We start from the raw sequence: 14,513 nt of genomic DNA, 5'->3' as shown, positions 1-14,513 counted from the left end.
CCAAATGATAAAATTAATTGGCATTTTACGAAATTGCAGGGCTTACTCAGCAACCATCCATCATGCCTGCTTTGCATTGCCAAACCCACCGTCAAATACCAAACATGCATTCAATTTTAACCAGATTGTTTTGCTCCCCCTCGACAAAATACTTGGATCTATATAGGAACATGTGTGCTCAAGGAGGAGATTGTTCCTGCAATTCAATACAGCCCATTTAGTCTTATGCCAAATGGATGAGAGGTTCCTCCTTCCATCCCCACTTCAATACCTGCACAGAATCATTTACAAGATTTCTGAAATCTCTTTCCTTTGGGCGATGAACCTGTTTCAATACTTGCCATAAGTTATATGCATTTCAAAGAAGCTGCTCCCATCACTTCACATCAAACCACAATATGTGGCAAGTGATCTCTTTGTGGCAAACTATCTGTCACTCCTAAGCACTGACAAGGAAGCGGTCGGATCTGTCAAATCAATAACAAGTCTGGCAGCTCCTCCCATTAACTGGCTTTTGAATGTTGATACCTAAAATGTATGAACTGATGAGGAAGAACGTAATTGTTCATGGGAGTAGATGGAACAAAGAATGAAAAGGGAAAGGGATATAATTGGAATCTACATTGCTGAAATAATGATGAATCAAGCCATTTTCCACTGAAGAAGGGAAAATATCATGGTGAATGGGTAAGCTGAGATCTCAGAGGTAGGGTCCATTTATATTACAGTATTATTTTAGTCTTAGAAAACGGAAACTACTAAGTCAATGCCAGCTCATTCTTAATCGTAAGATTTTACTTTCCCCTTGTGATGCTCTGTGCTTTAAATCTACTTTGTACATTCGTGCAATAAGCATAAACCCCACAATTCTTCAATTACATGGGGGTAGTTGGGATGTTCTTGGGCCAAAATCTGTCCTAAGCTAATGAAGGCAAGGGAGTTTTATTGGTGTATGTGAGAACAGAACTTGGCTCGCTATGTTGAAGTTGACTACAAAGGAGTATCTTGTTATCAATGATCTTGGAAAACCTCACACTTGATTCAAGTCTACTCTTCTACTAGTTAAATTTGCAATTCTTTTAAAACCTAGAAACCACTGTCTAGCCTTCTTAAGGAAACGTTAAAAGAGGAGGGAAAGAACTGTATGTGACTGGATACTATCCAGGCTGTAGATGCATAGCTTAACTGTAATGCTAGCATAATGGTTGTCTTTTTCTAAGTGAAACTAGTGCCAATGCTTACAAATTTCTGTTTGCAGTTTTATGGAGTGAGAGCTGTGGTTGATATTCTCACATAAAATGTAATACTATCATCATGTGCCAAAATGGTAACTGAAAAGATTCATTATTTTGTAATTTAATACTTTATAAGTTTATATGGAGATCATATGTTGACTGACACTCACATCTGGTAGGACAATTTTTGACTGATTTTTTTTTTCTACGTCAGGTAGACCAAATAAATGCCTGTATGGTTTGTATATAAGTAACCAATTATGCATTGAAAGAGAGGAATATAATTTTTCAGATGCTAGTAAGCAAGGATGGAAAGAACTCTGGTAGCAAATGAAAAAGTTGATTCTGTTTGCCTGGATAACTTGCACCTGGGTCCTTCCCCTTCGCCCCTCCCCCCACCCCAAAAAAAGAGCTTTTGTTAGCAAATAGAACAAAAAATGGTTTAGATGCAAAAAACAAATTAAAAAGGTCAGTGCTGTCATTTAGCTGAACCTGTGAGAGACAAAAATCTATAACCTTTATGAAGGAGTCCACTGATTTGTAGCCAGCTTTTCTTGTTTTACAAATTCACTTATGTGAATTGTTAGACTATAGCTTACTACATAGTTTTGGGCCACTATTTGTTCTATAAATAACTCTGGTGGTAAGCTGCAGCATTTGGAAACACTGACATGCAAAGAATACCTTTCATTTATATATAAACCTGTATCTGTGTAAAATGCCTTACAAATCTCATCTAAAAGTTTTGGTAGTAATGTGAATTTCTAAAGAGGTTGGTTATATTAAGACCATTATGTGCAGCTGTGGGACTAGCTTATTTATGTGGTAGCTAGTAAGACAGAGTTACTTTTATAGCAAAAGAACAGTGTGTGTTTATCTGATGGGGTAAGTTTTCATTGGCTTTGCCGAATTAAGGGAAACTCTCCAGACTAAATTTTAAATGGCCTTCAAGAGCAGACAGGCACCAGAAGGTCACAGAGAAAGTCTGTACATTGGGTCATGGTACCCAGAGGCCATGCTGGCTTGGTGAATAAGGAAGAAGGGTAGAAAGCATCCACACCACAGGTGCGTTGCACAGCTGATATATGATACTTGACTTTGGAAAAGGTTCAGAAAAAGGCAACAAAAATGATTAGGGATTTGGAACAGGTCCCATATGAATAGAGATTAAAAAGTCTGGGACTTTACAGCTTAGAAAAGAGGAGACTAAGGGGAGATAAGATAGAAGTCTATAAAATCATGACTAGTGTGGAAAAGGGAATAAGGAAAAATTATTTACTTGTTTCCATAATAAAAGAACTAGGGGTCACCAAATGAAATTAATAGGTAGCAGGTTTAAAACAAACAAAAGGAAGTTTTTCTTCACACAGTGCATAGTCAACCTGTGGAACTCCTTGCTAGAAGATGTTGTGGCGAGCAGGACTTTAACAGGGTTCAAAAATGAACTAGATAAATTCATGGAGGTTAAGTCCATCAGTGGCTGTTAGACAGGATGGGTAGGAATGGTGGCCCTAGCCTCCGTTTTTGTCAAAGGAAATGGATGACAGGAGAGGGATCACGTGATGATTACCTGTTCTGTTCACTGCCTCTGGGGCATCTGGCATTGGCTATTGTTGGAAGACAGGATACTGTGCTAGATGGACCTTTGGTCTGACTCAGTATGGCTGTTCTTATGTTCTAAAGTAGGTTCTGCCCCATGAGTACCACTATACCATAATAAGTGTGCCTTCCCCTCAGAGATTTTGAAAGGAGGGAACCCAGCTCCTAAGCATCTCTAATAACTTCAACAACATTCTTGGGGCCTCATACTACACTGTTTCTGGAGTTACATAAGGCCTATTCTCACCACACATCCAAAGGCACTGGGTATAGCCTTTGAGGGGTGTGTTGCCAAGAGGCAATGGTTCTTTCCTTAAAGGATTCGGAGGCAATAAGCACACAAATTGAGTGAAGGTTTAAAGATTTTACTAAGCAAATATTAAGATAAAGTACAATGCTTAATATCAGAGTAAAGTACAATGCTTATTAAGCAAATGTTAGAATAAAATGCAATGCTTACTAAGAAAGTACAATGCTTATTAAGCCTAAACGGATTTCAGAATAAAATGCAATGCTTATTAAGAGAGCACAATGCTTATTAAGAAAATCTTAGGATAGGATACAGTGCTTACTAAGAAAGTACAATGCTTATTAAGCCTAAGCAAACCTCAGAATAAAATGCAATGCTTACGTCCCTTCTGCTGCTGGGAACCCTTTGAAGAAGGACAGTGGAAGGACCCCAGCAGCTGGTACGTAGCACCTCCTGCAGCTTTGGTCTACACCGAGGTTCCAATGTTAGGAATATCCCCAGAACTTATATACTATCGGATCTACATTACTCACACCGATTGTTTTGAGAACCTGGCAAAATTGCTAATACATCAAATATTTTCCCAGGCCACATAATTAGTTTTAGCAGGTGGTAAACATTCAACATAGATAGCCATGTGATCTTCCCAAGCACTCCTGTACTCCCATACCAAGTGGATGGCCTTGGGACCTGTACAATAACTTGTTGAAAGTAAACAGTGCATTCCTACACTGTACCCTCTTAAGCAAACAGCTAACTCTTTGAGAATAAGAAGAGAATAAGAAGAAGAAGCAAAAAGCACAAATGGCTGCCTAGGGCATCCAGGCTTGTACGAAAATGCAGGCACAAAAGGAACAATTGTTGTACACCATCTAATTTCCTCAATCTCACAATCGTCTTCCGCATTTCCACTACAAGGGGAAGATGGGATTTGCTACTGGTACTCCAACAGCCTTTAAAGGGAGGCACATTTTCAGCGATATGGGTGCCTATCCCCAGCTAACTCACTGTGGAGGCACCAACCAGGCTGTCCCAATGGGCTTCTGCTCTGTCATTCCTAAGGGACTTAATTGCTGTACATTTAGGGAGGAGACAACATTTTCCCCAGGAAGTGGCTATCTCGGGACAGGGAACGGCAACAGTGACCCCTCTGAAGAAGGGCTATGTGTGCTCCACTTGTTTACAGCATAAAGAATGACTAGTTAGGTAAATCAAGACCTAGCTGTGTATTTAGTATCTTAGGAAGATGCAAATACAAGTGCTGTGCACAGTTCATTTCAAGAACACATGTCAAAGCAGTGATCTGTTCCCAGGATATGGGATGTTGGTTTCCATGAATCGGCTAGGCAGGGAGTATTTATTTTTATTAAGATTAAAGGACTAATCCCTTTGGAAACGGAAACCCCACTTTTCTCCAGATTGGAAGCAGCTGTAATGTAACTGCCACATGCTGCCCTCAGACCCAACAGAGCACTGACAGAAAGCTTCAGAACTGGGTCTCTGACACATTTCTCTGAACCAGCGCTGTAATGCCAAGTGTGCCAACTTGCTGAACAAGGAGATGGATACTGGAGTTTTTATTTTGCGGATTAAATGCACCGAGGATTTAGCTGAGATCATTGTATTTAAGGTCCAACAAAACCTAAAAAGTGAAAGATGACTAGTTAGTAACTTAATGTTTGTATAAGCTTTCAGTGCAGAGCATGGGTCTCTCAAAGATGTGGAGGGCCTATGACATCGAGTGTAAAAGCTAGCCATGTTCACTACCCACACAAAGTCTTTCATCTAGAGGTCCACTCCAAATACTCTTAGGCTACATCTACACTGGCATGATTTTCCGGAAATGCTTTTAATGGAAAAGTTTTCCGTTAAAAGCATTTTCGGAAAAGTGCGTCTAGATTGGCAGGATGCTTTTCCGCAAAAGCACTTTTTGTGGAAAAGCGTCCGTGGCCAATCTAGACGCGCTTTTCTGCAAAAAAGCCCCGATCGCCATTTTCGCGATCAGGACTTTTTTGCGGAAAACAGTACTGCGCTGTTTACACTGGCCCAAGAGGGCTTTTGCCCGAATGGGAGCATCACAGTATTTCCGCAAGAACACTAATGATCTTACATGAGATCGTCAGTGCTTTTGCGGAAATTCAAGCGGCCAGTGTAGACAGCTGGCAAGTTTTTGCGCAAAAGTAGATGATTTTGCAGAAAAACTTGCCAGTCTAGACACAGCCTCAATGTTTATCAGTTTCAAAATTGTTAAAAGTTGGTGTTTCTGTCCTGAAAACAAGGTAAGATGGGTTTTCACAGATAGAACAGAGCCAAATTTGCAGACAATGGGGATGCAGAGATGACTTAATTCAGAATTCAGCCTGAAAATCTCTCTGGTGAAGGTCCCTATTCAAGACCGAGCCCATGTTGAGCCTTGGGTGAGCATGCAGGGATGGCTTTTAGAAATCATTTCTGCTGCAAGATGGGCTAATTTGAGTTAGACAAACATTGCATCATTTCTGAAGTAGCTTTTTTCAAAGTAGAACATCAGTTGAAATAATATTTATTATACTTTTTATTACATGCAATTCTGTTTATGACTCTTTAAACAGCACCCTTATTATATTAGATGCAAGATGCACCAGCATTACTGACTTCTGTAAAACACATGAATGCAAGAAGGAAAGTAGCTGGTTACTCCTTCAGGATTGGGTAGTTTGTGTGTGCAAGTTTTCCCAAAGATACTAAGAAAAATCTTGTGTTCGCACTTCTGTTTGTGAAATGTTGACTATAAACTTGTAAATATTGTATATAATTTTATTTAGCATTTGGAAATTTTGTGCAGTGTCCTCTATTATGTATGTATAAAGCAAATGTAACAGTTTGAGGGAAAAAATGTAGAGAGTATATTCAGCAAAATAAATGAAAATGAACACACAGAGATTAACCAGAATAACATTGAAACAAGATTTTCCACAGACCATTTGAAACATCTATGCCATCACACAGTCAGAATTTTCTGGAGAGCGTTAGCATGGATCATTCCAACCTTGTTGTTTTATATAAATATCCAAGCCTTTTTTTATTTATTTTTTGTGGTAGCACATCATTAGCCTTAGTCCCTAGGACCAAGCAGCACTTTCTTTGATGTTGCTCTCATTCACTAAACCACTTCTGAAAGTCGGCATCATAAGACCGCAGTCAGCTGATGAAACATCCAGTGTGGTTGCCAGAGAGAACTCATTTGATGTAGGTTATTTCCTTTAAATCCCAGCTGCCTGTATAGCAGAGGATGATAGTCAAAACACATACTACACTACGCTAAAGGATCACTCTGAAAGCCAGAGCAACATTTTGTCATAGCTTGTGTAACAGATTAATTTTCCCCCCAGACTGGATCTTTGATTCCCCCATTTCTTCGCTTCTACTCTTTTTGATGAACTGCTGGATGGTGCTCCCTGTGGAGTTTGTCGACACCAGTATGTAAACCAGCAAGAGAGGATTGCTTCATAATGATATTTGGAGATTCTTCCCAAAGCCACTATTTTAGTTCTTAGTTTTTTAATTGATTGCAGGTGGAACACTGGCACAGACCTGTGGATTCTATTGTTCAATGAATTCAGAAGACTTGTCCAGAATTTGGATGGAATGTGTTACCCAAAGTCAGCATTTTGCACAAGTTTCTTTAAAAATGAGGTAGTAGAAAAATGACCCTAAAGCACATGTTGACCCTGAGCAGCTCTTCCTTCAGTGACCTGAGTCTGCATTGCTCCTGAAAGCTGCCTTCAACTTCTGTGATCAAGTCATCTATGAATAAATATCCTTTCTGAATTATTTCATTTGGATAAATTCATATTAGCTGCAACAGGACTACCTGAAAAAATGTTTCATATTGGCCAATCTCATGATTCAGTGAAAAAAGTCAGTGAAAACAGAATTTGAGATCATTCCAGTGTTGCCTTCATTATAGTGTCTATCTGGATAATACTCTTATGTGCTTCATCTTACGTATAACTTTCAACTTCTGAAAAAGGACAGTGGTGAAAAAGATCCAGATCCCTGCACTGATTTACTGGCATCAGAACTATAACTTTTCAGTTGGTCATGTCTTTGCAGCTTTATAATATTGACAAAATGTTCCCTCCCTGTTATTTTGAAATAACGGGCTGTTAGTTTCAAAATAATTATTCCTGCTTTCCATGAGGAATTACGCTTATTTCAAAATTGTTATTTTGAAACAGTGTTAGTGTGGATGCTACACTGCTGCTAATTCGAAATAATTGGCCTCCAGAGGCCTCTCACAGCTACACTTGTGGCCACTCTGGCCACACCTGCCAGCTCCACTGCTCCCCTTCTCCTGCAGCGCTTTTAAAGCAGCAGGCTGCAGGAAAAGGGTTTGTGAAACGAGGACAGCCTTGCCAGCCCCGTGCTATACTGCAAAAGCACAGGAAACCTGGCCATCCCCAGCACTCCCTCTGAGCCACTCAATGCCATTCTGGGAGGGGGGGCAGTAACCTTCCCCCACCGTTGTCACTGAGTGCGGCCAGGACATGCTCGGTGTCAGCCTCCACAAGGGTGAGGCTGTGGAGGAAGAGGAGGAGCAGGCCAGCCAAATAATCATGCCTGCCAGTCAGGAGCTGTTCCTTACCATGGAGCTGGTCCTCACCCCCATCCAGGATGTCTCCCAGGCATCAGACAAACCTGAGGAAGGTACTTCAGGTGAGTTCTATAATTTCCCTATACACACATGGGGGCAGGCGGGGCTGGCTGTGAGGGGCTGTGCGCTCCTTGCTTGGCTTACTCAGCCTGGGCGTTGCACAACAGCGTGTGCATGTGGGTGCACATGGAGCACCAATCCAGATCACTCAGCCCCATGATGCTCTCACACAGGATCCCCTCGGTCCTTCTCACAAGGTTCCTGGAGAGGCTTGCCTTACTCCATGGTGGGACACCTTCCCATGACAATCCACTATTAAAGAGGGTGGGGTGATAGAACCACACAGCAGTGCTGCACATGGCATAGGTTCATGCCTGCACTCAGGCAGCATCTACTCCTGGGCTAGTGCAGAGATGCGGAGGAGACCAATCCCCTACATGGAAACCTGGGGTAGGACGAGAAGGGGACTCCGGTAGTACTCTCTCCAGCAAGCAGCCTCTGCTGGTAACATATACCTTCTCCCAGCAAACCCCCATCTCCAATGAGCAGGGATAGAAGTTCTCTCTCTGTGGGATGCCACCAGTGCCAGATCCGGCATGGGCGGGACCCAGAAGGAGTCTGAGCCACCCTGTCCCTTCCTCCCACCCATAGGCTCCTGGCCTGGTTGGCACTTTCCCATGCCTGCTTGTCCCCAGGTTGTGGAAGACCACCTGGGACCAGCTGGAAAGTCAGCACAAGGTCATGTGCTCCTTCTCCCTCACCTTGGTGATGGAGTGCATGGTCTCATGCAGGGAGCAGGCTGAAAGGTATGCTGCACTTGCTGAGGTCCAGGCAGGTGAGGAGACTCCTGAACCTCACCTTCATGAGGCTGAATGCGCACTCCACAACCATCTGGCACCTGCTCAGCCTATCATTAAAGTTCTCCTTGATGGGGTCCAGGCTGCCCATTTAGGGCTTCATCAGCCAGAGGAGCAAGGGGTAGGCTCCGTTGGCCGAGATCCACATGGGCATGGGCATGTCCACGTCCCTGATCCTGATGGTGCGTTCAGGGAAAAAAAAGTGCCAATGCACATCTTCTGGAACAGGCAGGAGTTCTGGAAGATGTGGGCTTTATGCGCCTTCCCTGACCACCTGACGATAACTTCCGTGAACTGCCCTTGTGGTCCATCAGGGCCTGCAGCACCATGGAGAAGTACTTTTTCCTGTTTATATAATCTGAGGCATGGTGGTCGGGAGCCAGGATAGGGATGTGCATGCTGTCTATAGCCCCCCTTCTCAGTTGGGGAAGCCCATTGCAGCAAAGCCATCCAGGATGGTGTTGACTTTGCTCAGAGTGATGACCGTACATAGGCAATATGTTGTTGATGGCCCTGAATGTGGATTTCCCCACACGGACCTGCTTCCTGATTGAGCAGTAGCTGTCCGGTTTGGTGAGCTTCCACACTTCTGCACGGGAATGGTGGGTTGCAGTCAGATGTCTTGTTGCCTGAGGGCAGGGGTGAGGCACTTGCAGAGCTCCAGAAAGATGGCTGTTGTTATTCAGGAGGAGGGTCGGGATTTACTGCCGAGGTGTCCTCACAGGTCTCTGGCTCTGTTGATGATGATAATCAGAAGGCTGCTTGCGTGTGTGCTCAGTGATGTGTGCTGTGTCGATTTGTGTGCATAAGCCCATGCAGCATAGGCCTGGTCTGAGGCCTAGCTAACAATGGACAAAACATGGCTAACATACAGCAAAGCTAAGCTGTGAGCAAGAGGCAGACCCCAGCTCACAGTGGCCTTGTGCATGAGGAAGTTCTGGAGCCTCTTCTGGTTTTCCCATCGCTGAAGGACCAGCAAACTTGTCTCCCTCCACCAGAAGCAGCATTTGACAGTGTTCAGGAGATTGAGGGGCATTTGCAGCTGCAGAAGCACCAGGACCTGGGTGTAGGGGTCCCCCAGTTCAGGCTGGTCGTCATCCTGCTGTATCATCAGGCAGGCAGTGTGGATGAACTGCCCCATGAGCATGAGGCCCATGAGCCTGACACTGCTTTGCAGCAGTTTCGCTCCATGATGTCAGTGCTGTGGCATCCGCACAAGCAACCAGAGCACATGGCATCTGTTTGGTGTCCCATGAGGGGGTAGGCAGTGGAGGAGTGGTATGTGAGGCACGGCTGTAGAGAGGAGCCCCTGAAAGCATGTGTCACAGCTGCCTGACCAAGCAGCCACAGGAAGTGTTTGCCCTCCTGATGCCCTCCCCAGAGTGCTTCTGGGGGCTCTAAATCCAAGGTGGGCTCCAATCAGTGTGGACATGCTATTTCAAAATAATTCTGAGCTATTTCAGAGCTCCCCCATAGTGTGGAGGTGCTGTTTCGATTTTGTTATTTCAGGACTTATTATTTCGATTTCACTTATTTTGAAATTATTTCCTAGCATAGACATATCCTGGGAGAGCTTTCTCCCAGCACTGGTGCCATGGCCATACTGTCACTTTAAAGTGCTGCCGCTGCAGCTCTTTAATGTTCAAAGTGTAGACTTAGCCTTAGACACTCAGGGGGCTCGTCTACATTGGCCCCTTTTCCGGAAGGGGCATGCTAATTTTTCAGATCGTAATAGGGAAATCCGCGGGGGATTTAAATATCCCCCGCGGCATTTAAATAAAAATGTCCGCCGCTTTTTTCCATCTTTTAGAAAAGCCGGAAAAGAGCGTCTACACTGGCCCCGATCCGGCCCGATCCTCCGGAGCTTTTTTCCGGAGGATCGGGCCGGATCGGGGCCAGTGTAGACGCTCTTTTCCGGCTTTTCTAAAAGATGGAAAAAAGCGGCGGACATTTTTATTTAAATGCCGCGGGGGATATTTAAATCCCCCGCGGATTTCCCTATTACGATCTGAAAAATTAGCATGCCCCTTCCAGAAAAGGGGCCAATGTAGACATAGCCAGGGTGCGTCTACACTGTGGCACTGTTTTGGGATACTTTCAGTATCCTGAAATAGCTATTCCACGTCTTTGACTAAAGAAGCTGACTTTGATGTAAAGTAGCTTAGCTGCATTATTCCTCAGATATTCCCCAAATGAAATAATAAATGTCCTGCTTTAAATCTCACACCTTTAGGCTACATCTACACCACCAGCTTATTCTGAAATAAATAACTCTCAAAATAACTTTCAAAATAAGCTTATTCCTCTTCACAATCAGAAGGCCCACAACCTCAACAAATATGCTTTAAATAATTCATGTACATTTTAGCTTCATTTTTTTATTTCAGCTATATGGTAAACTTTTCAAGAGCAACTGAGGGACTTATGGGTTTGTGAAAAAAAAATCATATTTTCCTTTTATGGAATCACCTTAACATCAATCTTGAATTTTAAATGGGGCTAGTGAGAAGACAGTAATCTTCCAGACCAGCGCTGTCATGTATAATCCCACAGTAGGTGGAAGGCTCAAAATGCAATCTCATCTATTCCCATGAGTCGGCAGCATTATGCACTTATTATGCCTTTCGACAATAATAGACACCTGCTTCTTTGTATATGAAAGTTAAACAAGCTCATGCACACTAAAATAAAACCAGCCAAGCAGTCATTTCCCTATCAAGTTTCCTGCTATGAAGCTACAATTAGTTGGCCATACACCATGGCATTGAAAGCCCTTGCTGTTTGCTGTAAGTAAAGAGATTTAATTAGTAAGTCAGGAAGCAAGGAATTCCTGTTTTGAAAAAAAAAAAGTCAAATGGGACAGAAAAATAAATTACTAATAGTGTGCACATTTTTCCTGGCACTGTAGTCACCCCAGAAAAAATATAATGCTATGAACGACATCTTCTTCCTTTGCATGTCTGTTGCACTTTTCTTCCCTTGGCAGAGTCACATTTAAATAAAGAAACATCAGTGGTAACTCTGCAGAAAACAGCCCCTAATTGGGCAAAGATAAACACAAGTGACTGAGACCTCTCTAAAATTCAGGATACAAAATTCACTGAGCGAAATGGGTGCGAAGCCACTAGAGCTACAGATTAGAATTGGCAAGGAAGGATTTCAAGGAAGCCACATGTCTGGCTTTGGGATTGGAATTGCGTGTTGTGGCAAAGAAACAGCAACCAGGGATACAATGAAGGGAAATATGTATGCCAGCATGCTTTTGGAAGGAGGGGATTATATTTCTACAATGCTCCTTTTTAATACAATAAAAGCAATAGGCTGTACACGGATGTGCACAAATATGCAAAATAGGTTGTTAATATGAAGAAATAAATTATTTCTGTTGCTAATAGTTCATAGTCTCAGAGGGGTGCCATGTTAGTCTGTACTGTAAAAACAAAGAGCAGTCCTGTGGCACCTTAGAGACTAGCACATTTATTAGGTCATAAGTAGTCATCCTTCTAGAAAATAATTTTATCGTCCGATTACAGAGGCAGACAGCTGAAATGGAGTTCATTTACAAGTTCAATATTATCAACTTAGGCTTGAATAAAGATCTTAACTAGTTAATGCACCACAAAGGCAATTTCCCCACCTTTTGATATTCATATCTCAACATCAAATGCTGTGAATGAGATACATCCTGACTTAATTAGCTTCATTAACACTGGTCCTACAACTGACAAATAACTTCTTTTGCTGTTATGTGTACCTCACATTCAGTAATTTCCATTACCCGCAAAAGCTCGTGATTAAAAAAAATTGTTAGCCTCTATGGGGTGCCACAGGACTGCTAGTTGTTTTTGTTACAGTTTTTACAGTTCAGTTTGAAATATCCTTTGATGCCTTATCCTGTTTACATAAACAATGGACTTTTTTTTTCTGTTTGTGTTTGCAGAGAGCCCAGCATATCAAGTGCCTAGTCTTGACAGGAGCCTTTGGCTACTAGTGTGCTATTATTATATTTGAATTGTGATAGTGCCTCTGAACCCAGGGGAGAGATCAGGACTCCCTGTTGTAACCTACCAACTCTGTGATTCTTGGGGAACCAGAACATGGTCACCTGTCAGCCTTGTGCTCTTGGGGAGCCAGGGAGTGACATTCATGGAAAACCATCCCCCTCCCTCAGGCCTCTGCTAGAATCAAAGACAAAGCAATGAAAAGGCCAGGGAAGACACACCTAAACTGCTTCAGACAAGGGTGATACAATTAAGGAAACACCCCCGCTTCATTTGCATTAAAGATGGAACAGAGGGATATCTCATTAGCATACAGAATGGAGAGCAGCTCTTCCAAGGCAGGAACCGCAGTGAACTATGGGACACCGAAAGCAGAGAAGCACTGCCTGATGGAAAATCCCTGCTCCAGATGCTAATGAACCCAGGCCTGCTCACACCCAAATTAGTCATTATCAGACCAATTCTATTAACAATCCTATTGACATCTAAAATACTGAAACTGCCTAGTTGCATTGTGAGTTTGTTCAAGGAACATCACCCATAATCAGGGGTGATCAGTCTCTATTGTCTCACCTCTTTTTCTTTGAACTATCCCTATATAAACACCTAACCTTGCCCCAAGAAAAACTATTCTGATACCTGGACGTAAACTGCATCAGTTCCATTGAGACTTCTTCATCTCCTGTCTGATTGTGCTGGGGGCTCTGTTCTGCTTGTCTCCTGCCCTTTGGATCCCCCAGATACCATCATCATCTGGGAACCCCGATCAGTGCAAGCTTCGTGGAATGGTGAGGTCTCTCTCTCTCTCTCTCTCTCTCATCAACTATCTCTCTAAGCATAGCCTCCTGACCCTGCCCTACGTAAACTGTTATATGGTTACCTAACGTTTGTAATCAGTTTCAATTTAGATTTAATATTGTAATTGTTAGATTTAATATTGTAACTTTTTGATATCTATTCACTACTCAGAAATAAATCACTTTCATTGTTAAGCTGGTTGCTTCTCTCTCTCTCTCTTTCTCTTTTGCTCACTCTTCCTTGAGGGGTGTTGTTTTGGCTTCCCCATTTGCTCTGCAACAACGCTTCTTGTACCCAAGCAAAAGATCCCTGTAGTGCCCAAAATCCTGTGGGGTTTGCTCATCGTGTGGTTTACCAGTGAATGACTGTGGTGTGAAAGTGGGGATAGGGGGTGCTGAACCTGGGGGCTTATGAGGATGGCAGCTTAAAGTGCTGTTTAATTCAGCCCACGGAGTCCAAAGGCACATGAGGGTGCAGTGTGGCATTGCTGTGAAACCCAGCCAGCTGAGTCAAGGGACATATGAGGGGGTCAGCTTGTGAGTGCTGATTACCCAGTCCTCTCAGATGTGCTCTGATTAGTGGGTGTGAGTGTCTGTGTGTGTTGCCAAGGTGGTAAGAACCCCATCCTGAGGAACCTAGTTCCTGCAGGAGAGCTCCAGTGGGAGGGGGAATTGGCAGCAGGGAGAATTCAGCTCCATATGAGAGCACAAATAAGCACCAACAACACACGGATAGAATTGTTAACCTTCCCCCAGTCCCATAAGGGTAACCCTGATAAATGAGCATACCCCAGAGTATTGGGCAAATCTGGTAACACTGTGGTGGGCACTGTACGAACACAAAATAAAAATGGTGCCTACCCAAAATAGCTTACAATCTAATAGAAATTTCAAATATTTTATGTAAATTTATTATTTAATAGCCAGGGTAAATTCAAATAATGTAATTGATATAGAGCAACCCCACTTCAAAACATCAGTTGCTAACAGAGGCTATGTCCTATTTTAAACATAGAGGAAAACTCTGGTCATCTCAGAGAGAACCATATGGTCTTACAGCAGAGATAGGCAAACTTTCTGTCCCAAGGGCCACATCTGAGTAGGAAAATTGTATGGTAGGCCATGAACATAGGGCTGA

This window comes from Pelodiscus sinensis, chromosome 13 (genome assembly GCF_049634645.1).
Source record: "Pelodiscus sinensis isolate JC-2024 chromosome 13, ASM4963464v1, whole genome shotgun sequence".
Taxonomy (NCBI): Eukaryota; Metazoa; Chordata; order Testudines; family Trionychidae; genus Pelodiscus; species Pelodiscus sinensis.
Note: the sequence above shows the minus strand (reverse complement) of the source record.